Raw genomic sequence first — 12,358 nt, 5'->3', positions numbered from 1 at the left:
CATGAGAAATATTTAGATTTTTCTTGTACTACATGAAATCTTTGCAATAAAGAAATACTTAAACCATTAAACCACAATTACCAAACAGTCTTCTTGGAGTCTAGCTATGACAGTTTCATATTCACAAAATAAGGAAAATTGGAAAGAAGGTGGCAAATTATTAAGAAACAATCATAAGCAGACTGACTTTGAAAAAAATTATGTCATGTCCTCTGTTTTTTGAACCAAGCTGATGGGTTTAAAGTTGCAATTTAAGCCCAAAGACTTCTCTGTCTTCTGCCATATTAGTCAAGCCATACTGGAGTGTAGTTTCTGGGCACAACTTTGCTTTGTACACTGGTTCAAACTTTCTAGATCAGACATAAAAATACTACAGCACAAAGTAAGTGCCCTGGAATTGCACTGAAATCCAGGTATGCAGTACTGTGTTTCCCGTAGTACCTCTAGAGAACAATAATCAACTGGTGTTTTCTTCAGAGCGAGTATGTGTGCTTGATCCATGAATTTTGTGGGAGATCCTGTGCCCTCTGCTGAGAATTATGGAGATAATCCAAGAGAGAGAAGGTACTGTGTTGGGAGCAGGAGAAGCCTGCAGAATGATCCAGGAGTAGTTGTGTCAAATGCCAGAGCTGTCTAGGCATGAGGACACATCTCTGAGGTGCCTGCTATGCAGCTATGTCTAACACACCCTCTTAGATATGTCCTTCTAGGCTGCTGTTATAAAATATATATTTCATCCCTCAAGGAGCCTTTGGGAACTGACTGCTGGGGGTGCAGCCGTGTAGACCTCAGGGCTCTGCTTGTAAGCTGTCCCTGCTTACCTCACTGAGGCTGCTCATGGTTTCTACTTCACCAAGCACTGTGATGTCAGTGAGAAAATGCTTAGGAAACCAGCAATTTCTGACCATGGGGAGGTGACAATAGCTTGTATCTTTTCTTCATTCTAAGCTTGTATCTTTTGTTCATTCCTGCTCAATACAGAAAAGTATTTTTCCTCCCTCCCTGAACAGAAATCACTGCAGGTGGTTAGTGACAGGTGTTGCTTCCAAGATCATCCCCACTTCTGCATATATCGTTCTTTGCTTCTGCTAGAGGGTCCCATAAGGCAACTTGTGAGAAACCCCAAAGAGTCTGGGAGGCTTTTGTGTGGTGCCATATGCCAGCTGAAACCAATGGTCATTAGTTTCTGAATTTGTCAGTCTCAAAAGAGATGCAGCTGCACCAATTATCATCTTTTCTGACTGTAAAGCAACATTTCCTTTTTCCAGTCAATGGTCTGATATAATACTGCAGCAATGGCAAAGCCAGTAGCAAGCTGAAGCAAAGTCACATGTTGGTTTCCATTGTAGATTTACTCTACAATTTAGTTTTGTTGATCCTGTCTCTGACCTGTTTTGCCTAGTTCAGTTTCTTCCTTCTTTTTAAATAACTTTAAGTTACTATTATCATCTGGAATAAAATTTACATGGTTTCCTCTTTCCAAAGCCAAGCCTAGTTCTAAAGTTTTGCTCAGTCTTCATAAAATACTGATGGTATTAAAAGCCCCTTTTCTGCCCTGGAACTTGTGCTTGTTACTTTACCAGACCAAGGAAAAATACCTAATATCCTTTTTTCTGCAGACATATAAGAAATTAATCAGCTACATTTGGCACTTCATGGACAAAGAGGAAGATAAAATATTTACTTGTTTAATTTGTCATCTTGCTATGCAAACACATGAGAAATTTGCAGTATTATACATAGCATATCTTCTAAAAGAAAAGGAAAAGACATAGAAAATGCTGAATAGTTATTGCGTCTTTCAGTTATTTACCATTGTAAAATATTTTATCTGATAAGCTGGTTATATTATTGAGCCAAGAATTTCTTTTAAATTGCATAATTAGTTTGCAATAAGTAGTGTATTACCTCTATAGCTGATCTGTCTAATTAGCAGGCTTTCTGTTTGCAGTTGTAAGATTAAACCTTATTAGTATACTTTTGCTTATTAGAATACTTTTTAAATCTCTATGAAATTGAAGCCACAAATCTTAGCTAAGTCTTCTAACACCTGTCACCTAATTTAAAACAACGTATAGACCACAACAACCATGATTATTGCAATAGTATAGTTTTCTAACTCACCTATGAGGATTTATTTCTAATAATGATGTATGCTTAAAGGTTTCAAAATAGTGTTATGATCAGGAGGGGACTGAGATACTGTAGCACAAGGCAGATGTGTGAGGCAATATCAAGGAAAGTAAACACATTTTCTAGAGTGATTCCTTTGCTTTATTTCCATGATCCTTTCCTTCATTTTAGTAATTTCTCTAATTATGTTTTTAAGAATACTATGGTTTTGAAAGAAAGAACCATGTCCATACTAGAAAATGGTAATGGGAAAATTAATTTATTTGAGAAGCAGTCCACAAAAGCCCAATATTTAACAATTAAAAAAAAAAATCAAGACAGGTGTTCAGAAAAGGAATTGGCTCCAAGGACCAGAATTTCTGGCTTTCTAGTGTTTTTTCTCCTGGAAATTTTGTCTTTAGGTAATCAAATTTGTAGCATCAAGAGACTTCAGGATATTTTACTTGTCAAAATAAAGCACAGAATTACTTTATCACTAGCATTTGTCCTTTGCACTCTATAGTTCACCTCAGTCAGTTACTATTTCTTTCCATCTCATGCTGCAAGTAGGTGTGATGGATTGAACTTGCAAAATTTCTATCTGGATTTTGGTCTATTTGCTAGAAAATTTATGATCATAAGTTTTGATTCTAATTTTTATTTTAGTCACAATTTTTATTTTGGAAATACGATTGAAAGAAGGTTGGAGAATGGGCTTTGGCAAATTCTTTCTTGCATTGTGTCCAGATATCTGGCGGCAGCAGAATCTGCCTTCAGCCAATATCTATTTGTTATGTCTTCCCAATAGAATAACTGCATAGAATATGATTTTCACTGTACATTGTATGTAGTCTTCTGTCAGCTAACTCAATTTATTCCTTATCGTTATAATAGATTTTTTTGGTACAAAAATAACAAAAAAAAAAATATTTTCTAGAACCAGCAAATGTCAGGTTTCAATGCTACTTAGCTTTATGACTGTGCTGAATACAATGGATTCTACAAAGTAGGGGCTCTAGATGTTTTATGTGGTGCCTATGTGTCAACTTCACTTTGTTCAGTCATCATTTTATGGTGAACCCAATAGTTTAAGCAAGAGCTGAAAAGCTGAACTGTTCTGTCAAATCTGCCCAGAAGTGCACTCAGCATTGCAGTTTGTCTCCATCACCTGTGGTAGTTTAACCTCCAGCAGCAGGTGAGCCCCATGCTACAACTCTCTCCTCTCCAGTAGTGGGAGAGAGTATGGGAAGGCTAAAAGGGCAAAAAATTGTGAGTGGATAGCAGTTTAAAGCAGTCAGCTAGCAGGTGTTTAAATATTTCCCAGAAAGCAAGGCTTCATCACACAGATAGGTCATCTGAAAAGACAAATGCTGTGACTTCCAATGTTCCCTCTCCCTCTTCTCTCCCATCTCTTTAGGGCTGAGCATGGGCATAATATAGTTCAGAACATCCATTCATATCTCAGTCAGCTGTGCCAGCTGTGTTGCCTTCCAATCTACTGCACCTCCAGCTGCTCATGGGAGGGGCGGCATGAGAAACAGAGTAGACTCTAATGTACAAACAGTGCTCAGCAGGAATGTGGGTCTGTAATCAACATAGTTGCTCTTAAACCAAGCATCCCATAAAATGCTATGAGAAAATTAACTCTATCCTAACGAGTTCTGTAACAGTTGAAGGGGTTTTATTGGCGTAATTTTCTTGTAGTAACTTTGTAAATTGGTAAACCAACATTTAAGTGTTCCCTTGACTTAGATTTTTGAGATATTGAAGCTATTTCAGAGTATGTAATACGCTGTTGATTTGGCTAATTTTTTGGTAGTAGGGGAGGGCCACAGAAGTGGCTTCTGTAAGAAGCTGTTAGAAACTTCTGTCATGTCTGATAGAGCCAATCTCTGATGACTCTGAAGATGGACATGCTGCTGGCCCAATTAGAGAGGTTAGTAACTCTTCTCTGATCACCAGTCTTCAGACTCCATACATGGACTACTGGGTACTGGCTTGGAAGACCTATGCATGTGTATAGATGTAATCCACCCTTGACTTGTTCATGTCTGTTTGGGCTTGAACCCTGCCATGAGTCTCCACAAGTAGCATTATACAGACTTCATGATGACAGAAATATTATTAATTGGCTAATCCACGCAGCATGTAGCAGACAGACAAAATAAGCACGCTAGGGGGCCACTACTGCAATGTGCTTGCCACTCCCGGCATAGGCACTCGGGGGGTCTCTGCTGCCCACACACAAGACAGCTGGGAGTGGGCATGTGCTCTTTGTACTAGGCTTAACCTCAGTTCTCAGTGTTTTCCCAAATATTTTACACCTTTTCTTTTGGATGTTTTCTCTAACCTACCATCACATTTCACCTCTAAGGTACAACTTCTTTTAAGAAGCCTGTGACTGAATTACAGCTCAGGAGGACATTTTTCATGATAAAATACAGGATTTGGTCTCAAGACACATGTTTATCTAAGGGGCTTTTTCACACACCCTTGAGCTGTGGGATGAAGTTTCCATTGTTGATGGCTCAAGGACACTGACCTTCTCACGATTTCCCTCCCTACCTCATCCTGTAGGTTTAGTGCCAAGGGCTTGTGTCCTACGGCTGTGAGCTGTGGTTGCAAGTCATCTTCAACACCTTGATGTGATGATGATGAGGATTCTTACCACATCTCCATCCAGACTTTCCTCTCTCTCCATGGTATGCTAAGGAGGGTGTTGTGCTCTTACTTACGGGTCACACACATGAACATTGCAAGTATATCAACAATTTAACTAGTAGCACTTTTAACTTTAAACTTCAAAAGTGGAGCATTGTCTCCAGCTGTAACATGGTTTCCAAAATTGTATGAGAAAAAGCATTTTGATTAATGTGGAATGCTGGCAGATTAAAATTAATTTAAAACTGGTACTCTATTTCAGTGATAATTTTATAGAATTATAGAACAATTAATCTTGGAAAAGAGCTACAAAATCAAATTTAACCTTTGGCTGGACACCATCATATCAACTAAACCTAAGTATCACATTGAGTTGTTTCTCAAACACCTCCAGGAATGGTGAATTCCATCCAGCCCCATGGATCTTGGAGTCTAAGAGGCACAGCATGTCACCGAGTACTCCCTCCTGGGTTACAGGAGGTCTGTGCTGCTCCCTGTCCCTGTGTACCAGCTCAGAGGACTGGTTGGCCTGTGTGTAATTGGTCTTTCTCTTAAAGACTGAGACAAAGAAGGCATTAAGCACCTCAGCCTTTTCCTCTTCCTTGTATAAGACTTTCCTGCCCTGTGAATACTTATGCGGATTTTTATTACGCTTTATTTTTTTTCTAAGTTTCCAAACTTTTGATTATAGAAAATTCCCAGCAATGTCTCATGCTGTGTGCAAAAACACCTGACATAAGTATTGTTTATTTGTCACAACTCCCCAAATTCCCAGTGCTTACATTGTAACCTGTGACAGTACAAAGCAGTGTCATTTCATATGGCACATTTTAAAGCTGTAATACAGTTATAAGAATGGATTTTGTCTGTTACCCTGGGGAAAATCTGGGGTTTAACTGTTGTCAAAATATCTTTTAGAAAACCTTGTAATGGTACTTGGTCTTGATAACAATTTTCATAAATCATTAAGGTGTTATCATTAACATGACTCCGAAAAAACACTCAGAATACTGTGTTTGGTATTTATTATGCATCATAATTACCTATTTAGTTAAAGAGGTTTTTTCCCAAACAGGAAGAAAAAAATCATAATGGTTGTCACTGAAACTGGGAAATAAATTTTCCAACCCATTTTTCTAGGTTCGATAGCTGATATAACTTTATTAACTGCACTGGAAGGATGGGGCTTTCCCCTCAAAGCATGCATGCCCTGTAACCTAACAGTCAGGTTATATTTCTGGAATGAATACAAATTCATCACATTTCCTGAATACATGCATATATGTTAATTATTTTCATGGACTTGTTTGGATATGGTTCCAGGTCTTCTGATAAATCTTTTCTCCTTGAGAGTATCTCAAATATGTGGTTAGGTCAAAATGTACTTTCCTCATCATTCTTAGCTCTGACACACAATCCTTGTTTCCAAAACTAAGCTCTCAGCTAGTACTCATTAGTCACTGATGTAAGTAAACATGGAAGCATTAGCTGACACAAGACTTATTAGTCACAGATGTAGGGAATTAACACAAGGCCACATTAATCTCTGACATTTGTACCAAGTATTGAGTGGTACAAAACTAAGAATTAACCATGACTATAACTAAGAATATAATCATGAATAATGCACCATGTATTAAAGTCAAAGAATTCTCTGTCTTCTCCCACTGCTGCCTAGACTTTTTCTTAAAGGAATGTAACTAGTTTCATAACAGAAGTATTCCATTTTAATCTTTATATGCCTGAAAGATTTTTCTCCTTATTTTTTTCAGTTCTCATTTGTACAATAAATTAGGAACCGTGTATAAAATTTTATTTTCTTTTCCAAATATTTGTATTTTATTTGTGATCCTGCTGCTATATATTGTGCATGGGACCAATAAACATACATACTCAAGCATTAGCTATTCATCTGAAGAAGTCGGTGCTTCAATTCATATGAATTTACATCCTTAAATGATATCTATGCAATTGTCACGGAAATAATTTGATTCAGGTACAGCACAGTGCAAAAACAGATTAATTTCAAGAGGACTGCAGTGCTGTGGGGGTGCCCTCTTTGTCTTCTGTTTTAATAAAACAGCTTGAAATTTTCAAAATTTTCTCTTAGCTGATTAAAAGACAACAATAGGTATTCAATATCTTTTGGTACTGTCTGCTATTGCTGTGTTGTGCTCAAAAGCAGTCACCCAGCACTGTACCTCAGAAATATGTACTTCTAATTAACCCATTTCTAAAGAAGGACAAGTTTTATCTTCATCAACACAATTAATGTTTTACTTGCAGGACGGATGTATAGCTTTCTACATCTTCAGAATACAGACCTGGCTATAAAATTCTCAATGACCGGTCCTTTGTAATCTTCAAAAGAGCAATTTCACTTTTGTGCATACTAAAGGACCTAAAATTAGGTCTTTTCAGACCTTGAAAATATTTTTTCCTAAGAATTATGAGAGCTCTCTTACTTAATCTGCTTTGATTTGACTTGATCTGGAGAACTATTTAAATCTTCCCACTGAAATAACAGGAAAAGCCAAAAAGGGAACATCTTACTTGCCTGCACTCGCAGTTTGCCTGTCCTAATGCAAACATGAATAAGAAAAACCTGTATCAGACTTATACTCAAAATGAGGATGCCAGTGGACTGAAGCTTGATTGGGCACTAGGTACTTGCATTGGATTGTGACCAAACTGATTACTGAGTTGTGAATGACTGCAGATGCAGACCCCACCAGACTCAGGCATCAGGTGGTGATTCAAGGCTTTGGACAAGTTGCCTTTGTGCCTACAGGAAATCTTATTCTAAAAAAAAAGTGTTATGCCTTTTCTTGTAGGCTTTTTTCCTACAAGAAAAAAGCCAAAACAAATTAAACATGGGGCAGAGGTATTTCACATACCTCGTTTCTTGGACCTTGAATTAGTGGGAATTGATTTAATGGCAAATTACTTTGGGGAAAGTTACCTTAGTACTCTACAGAGTTCTAACATATAATTTAAGCATCCTCTGTTATATTCAATATGTGATTTTTTTAAATAGATCTGTTTTTACCTCTTAAAGTACCTGAATTTACTCACAGAAGGACTTGAATATTTGATTATATGGAGTAGATGACTGTCATGATGGTTTTTAAGCAGAATTATTATATTTCAGTTCAAGTTGGTCCATTAGGAACTTATATGCACAGAAATTAAGTAATGTATTTACACATCTTTATTACAATCTATTGCAAGTTGTTATTGTCAACGCTAAATGAGACATTTCTGGTAATTCAGTGTCTGGATATATCTAGAATATTATGTCACACAAGTTTTTTGTATTTGCAGTAAAAATGACAGTATAATCAAACTGCCTTCATATTCTTTGTTGACGCAAACTTTGAAGTGCTAGTGGGTATAAATCTCCTTGTCAGACTGTAAATTTAATTTTTAATTTTCAACCCAGTGTTGTAGTCCTTCTCCCAAGGTTAAATTGATCTACCAGCTGTGACAACTCAGCTCTACCTGTGGATGTTCTGCCTTCACAGCAGCTGCAATATCTGAAGGCTTGGTACCTGCAGCAGAATGCAAATAGCTTCACCCCAAGTTAGGAGAAGCTGTATCTGGATTATGTACCATAGGGCTTCAGTATTGCTAGTAACAGTTCACAGTCTCATTTAGAGCTCCAGGTAAAATATTTTTCCTGTGGCCTTTTCCTTTGGCTTTATGATGCACCTGTATAGGAACCCTTTTTGCAGGTTTCCTGCATGGGTAAGGGAGAGTGATCATTTCTAGGCACTGACCCTCGGGAGCTCAGGGCTGGGAGTGGGCTTCTGGCCATCAGTTTGTTATTTTATACCACATTGGGCTGATTGTTGCAGAAGAAAAGCAATACTGTAGTTGGTACTTCTCTAAATGGAGGGAAAGGAGCATGGGCATCTATCCCTCTTCCAGGAATAGTAGCAGTGGGAGGAGTCCACCTGTGGGCAGGATACCTCATAAGCAAAAATAAATAAATAAACTCAATAAAATCTTCCACGGAGCTCCACTGAGTGTAACCCATTCTAATGCAATTATCCATGTTTTTTTAGAAAAGTGATCACCCTGATGGCTCAGAGTATTTCTCCTTTAATATGTGAGAACATTTATGTATCATTAACAAGCAAAGGATTTCTTTAGAGTATTTTGTGGTAACTTAAAAAACCCCAACAACCATACCAAGGAATCCAGACTCAATTCTTTCTTTGTGCAATCTCAGCAGAGGAAATAATACTACAAGTAAAAATGTTATACTCATTGTATTTTTTAACGTGGACACTGTTATTTCCTTATGTACGTAAAAAATTAAAAAGATGCTGTTAACTTAGGTTAAAGATTTCAAGAGTTTTTACTGAAAAGCCTATAGGAACTTTTACTAGCTACTAGTAAAGTAATATATATATTGCTACCATTTAATACAGAAGTCAGGTGTGTGTACTATGAAAAAGTCATTGCTGGCAATGACTCTGTGGGAATCCCTACATACCTATGCAAACAATTTCCTCTCTTGATTTCTGTGCAGAATGTTGACAGCATGGATGTGCAGTACACATTTTAATTCCTTCCCCAGAAAGAGCAAACACATTCATTCTGTAGAAAGTTAAAAGGAATGCAAGATACATGTAAAAATTTTTTTCTAAAGTACTTATTTTAAATCTGTGCAGGTAGCTGGAGTCAATTTGAGCACAAGATCTAAAAATACCAATATTTTAATTCCTTCTTCTCTGAAATCAAAGAGTTCCTATGTGTAATGCTTGATTATTTGAAAGCCATCTAACAACAAACCCTGGGTTCTCAGGACCAAACAAACTGAAAGGAGTTCTTATTAGGGTAAACATGATACAGAGTGAGCTGCTGGGAGTGATACAAGCAGCTCATGTCAGTTCTCAGTGTTATTCTGCAAGGCATCCAGGACCTATAGAGCACCAGGGTGAACCTCCCAAGGTGCTGGAAATGGTACGGATACAGGCTGCTTCATGATTATCACATTGAAGTGAAGTACTGAGTGCAGCTCTCATTCTGTTGCACGAACAGAACTTCTGTTAGAAGAGAAGTACAAAACTACAATCCTGTAAGAAGAGGGAAAATGTTTGGCTCCTATGGAAATATCAGAAATAGAGTTTTCTAATGTGCCTCAGAGTGTTTTGGTGGATGGGAAATACTTCATGTGTATTTTATGGAAAATTAAAAATGGGAAGTGAAACATATTAGACACTTTTGTGGTTTCTTGTGAGGGTCACTTTGCACTCTGCAATCACAGTACTTTTTGTTCTTTCTGGACAAGCACAGCATGTTTGCTGTCCTGTAACACTGTGATTTTTACACTGCATGAAATACTTGTCTCTGGGAGTATTTTTTTTTTTTTAATGAATGTTTCAATGCTTTGATTCCAAAGGATTTTTCCTTCTAACACTGGCTAAAAGAGCAGTAAAGAAAACTAGAATTCGGGTTCATCAAGATAAACTGTGATATTTACTTTCTGGATTATCTGACACAAAATGTTTCTCTGGCTTCTTCTGCTCTTGCTGCACTTCAGCTTTTGCTTTTGCAAGTAGCATTTGGATTTGGGCATAATGGTTCAGCAAGGCATATTAAAAAATGGATACTGAGCAACAACATTTCTTAGAAACTTTTCCTTTATCATGATGAGGCTTGAAAGGAACCCACTATGAAATAGAAAAAAAAAATTTACTCTTAAACACCTATTTGATGAAATTTTGTGCTTATAGTGTACTTCAAGCCTCTTGCAGCCACTCCAGAATCCTTAGGGAACAGCATCTGCATGGTCAAACTTCCTCAGGGGAAGGAAATTTTCTGAGGACAGTTTCTGTCAATACTTTCTCAGTTTCCTTAGTGACTCTTGAGATTTGCTTGGCAGAGAGGGGTGATGATACGCAGCTAATTTCTTTCACATGGACATATCTTATTAATATAATCAACAGCAATTTCAAGTAAAACATATTTTTATGTTTGCCTAATATTAACCATTTGTGACCACTCCTGGTAAGTGCAAATTCTGCTGCCTGTAGAAGCTGTTCTAGTTTTCCAAATAGAGTAATTCAGATCTAAGAGAAGGAGTGAAGAGCCTTTTTCCTGCAACAAAATAGGCCCTGTAATTTAAAGTCTAATTTGCACAGATTCAAGATTTAAAATTATATTTTCTTAATATATATAATTTCATAGAAGCTACATGGAAAGGAAATAGAAAAGGAAGGGAGATCTAAAATTCTGCAAATCCTAAGTTCTGCAGAAAGCTTTGAGGACTTGCTTATTGATTAGCAAGAGGGTGAATGAAAACATAGAAGGCAGAAATAATCTGACAGTTGATGAAAAATTTGAATTTACTCTTTACTTTGGAAGAAGCAGTGTATGAACAAGAACAGCAATACTATGCCAGCTGGAAAACCTGCTGTCTCTGACTCCAGCTTAATGGAACATCAAATATTGTGACCATGTCATTCATAAATTGTTAGACCTGACAGACTCCAGAGTGGCTGCTGCCACTGCAGTGAGATCAAATCTTCTATGATTAGGTAAAGTTAAATGGGGATCATGCATGGCTTACCATGAATACTGACTGATATTTCCCTGAACTTTGACATATACAGACATTGCAAATTTTTATGTATGGTTTTCAAGAAAAAAGGTTTTATGTATTGTAGATTAATTAATTAATGCAGACCTTCAGAGCATGAAACATGTGAGACAATATGTTTACTAAGCATATACCAACAGCTACCCTTTAATAACAGTGTAGGTGGAAAAAAATTAACAAACTCCAAGCCAAGGCTGATAATTTATTCTCCCTTTGTGCTGAGGAGTCAACACAAGCTATTGATAGTAAGGGCATCTTGACTGTTGAAGCTCTATTATATTCCTGCCTACATCTTTGTTGCTCTTCAAGCATTGTCTTTATTGCTCTCAAAAAACATAATACTATTATCTATATTTAATAACTATACTTATGTAGTTCTCTCTGTCAATGCTGGTTTCCTAGAGTCAGAGTTTTAACCTGCATAAAACTGCAGAACAAAGGTACCTTGAATTAATTGCAAAATAATACCCAAATGGAATTGAATTTTCAACAATATGTTGAGCACTTGAACCTTTGGTTGTTTTCAAGGTGAAGGCCGTCATATACTGGTTAAATTTAAAGCAGGAGCAGACATGAAGAGAATCTCTAATCTGCAAATAGGAAATCCCCATTTTGAAAGTATGGCTACAGTGGTGCAAGTTTTGCCGCAGTAATCACTGCAATATTGATAATCACTGCTTGCTTCAACACTCACTCTGTAGTCCCACGGTGTGAGTTACACTGCTAGGCTGTACAATACATTCTGCAAAGAAAAGGTCTTGCATAGTTTTACATTTCATAAGAGTCTAGTCCAAATAATTTGTTGTCCTGTAATCATTTGGAAAAAATCCAAGTGCTATATTAATCTGACTCCTTTTGTTGCAGTTTTCTTAATAGATCAAGAGAAACAAATACAAGTTATGCTTCTGCCTCATATTGCCCAAAATCAGGAGTAATACATTGCTGTTTGCAGTAGATTTTTCAAATTGTTCTACC

The sequence above is a fragment of the Agelaius phoeniceus genome, chromosome Z (assembly GCF_051311805.1).
Source record: "Agelaius phoeniceus isolate bAgePho1 chromosome Z, bAgePho1.hap1, whole genome shotgun sequence".
Taxonomy (NCBI): domain Eukaryota; kingdom Metazoa; phylum Chordata; class Aves; order Passeriformes; family Icteridae; genus Agelaius; species Agelaius phoeniceus.
Note: the sequence above shows the minus strand (reverse complement) of the source record.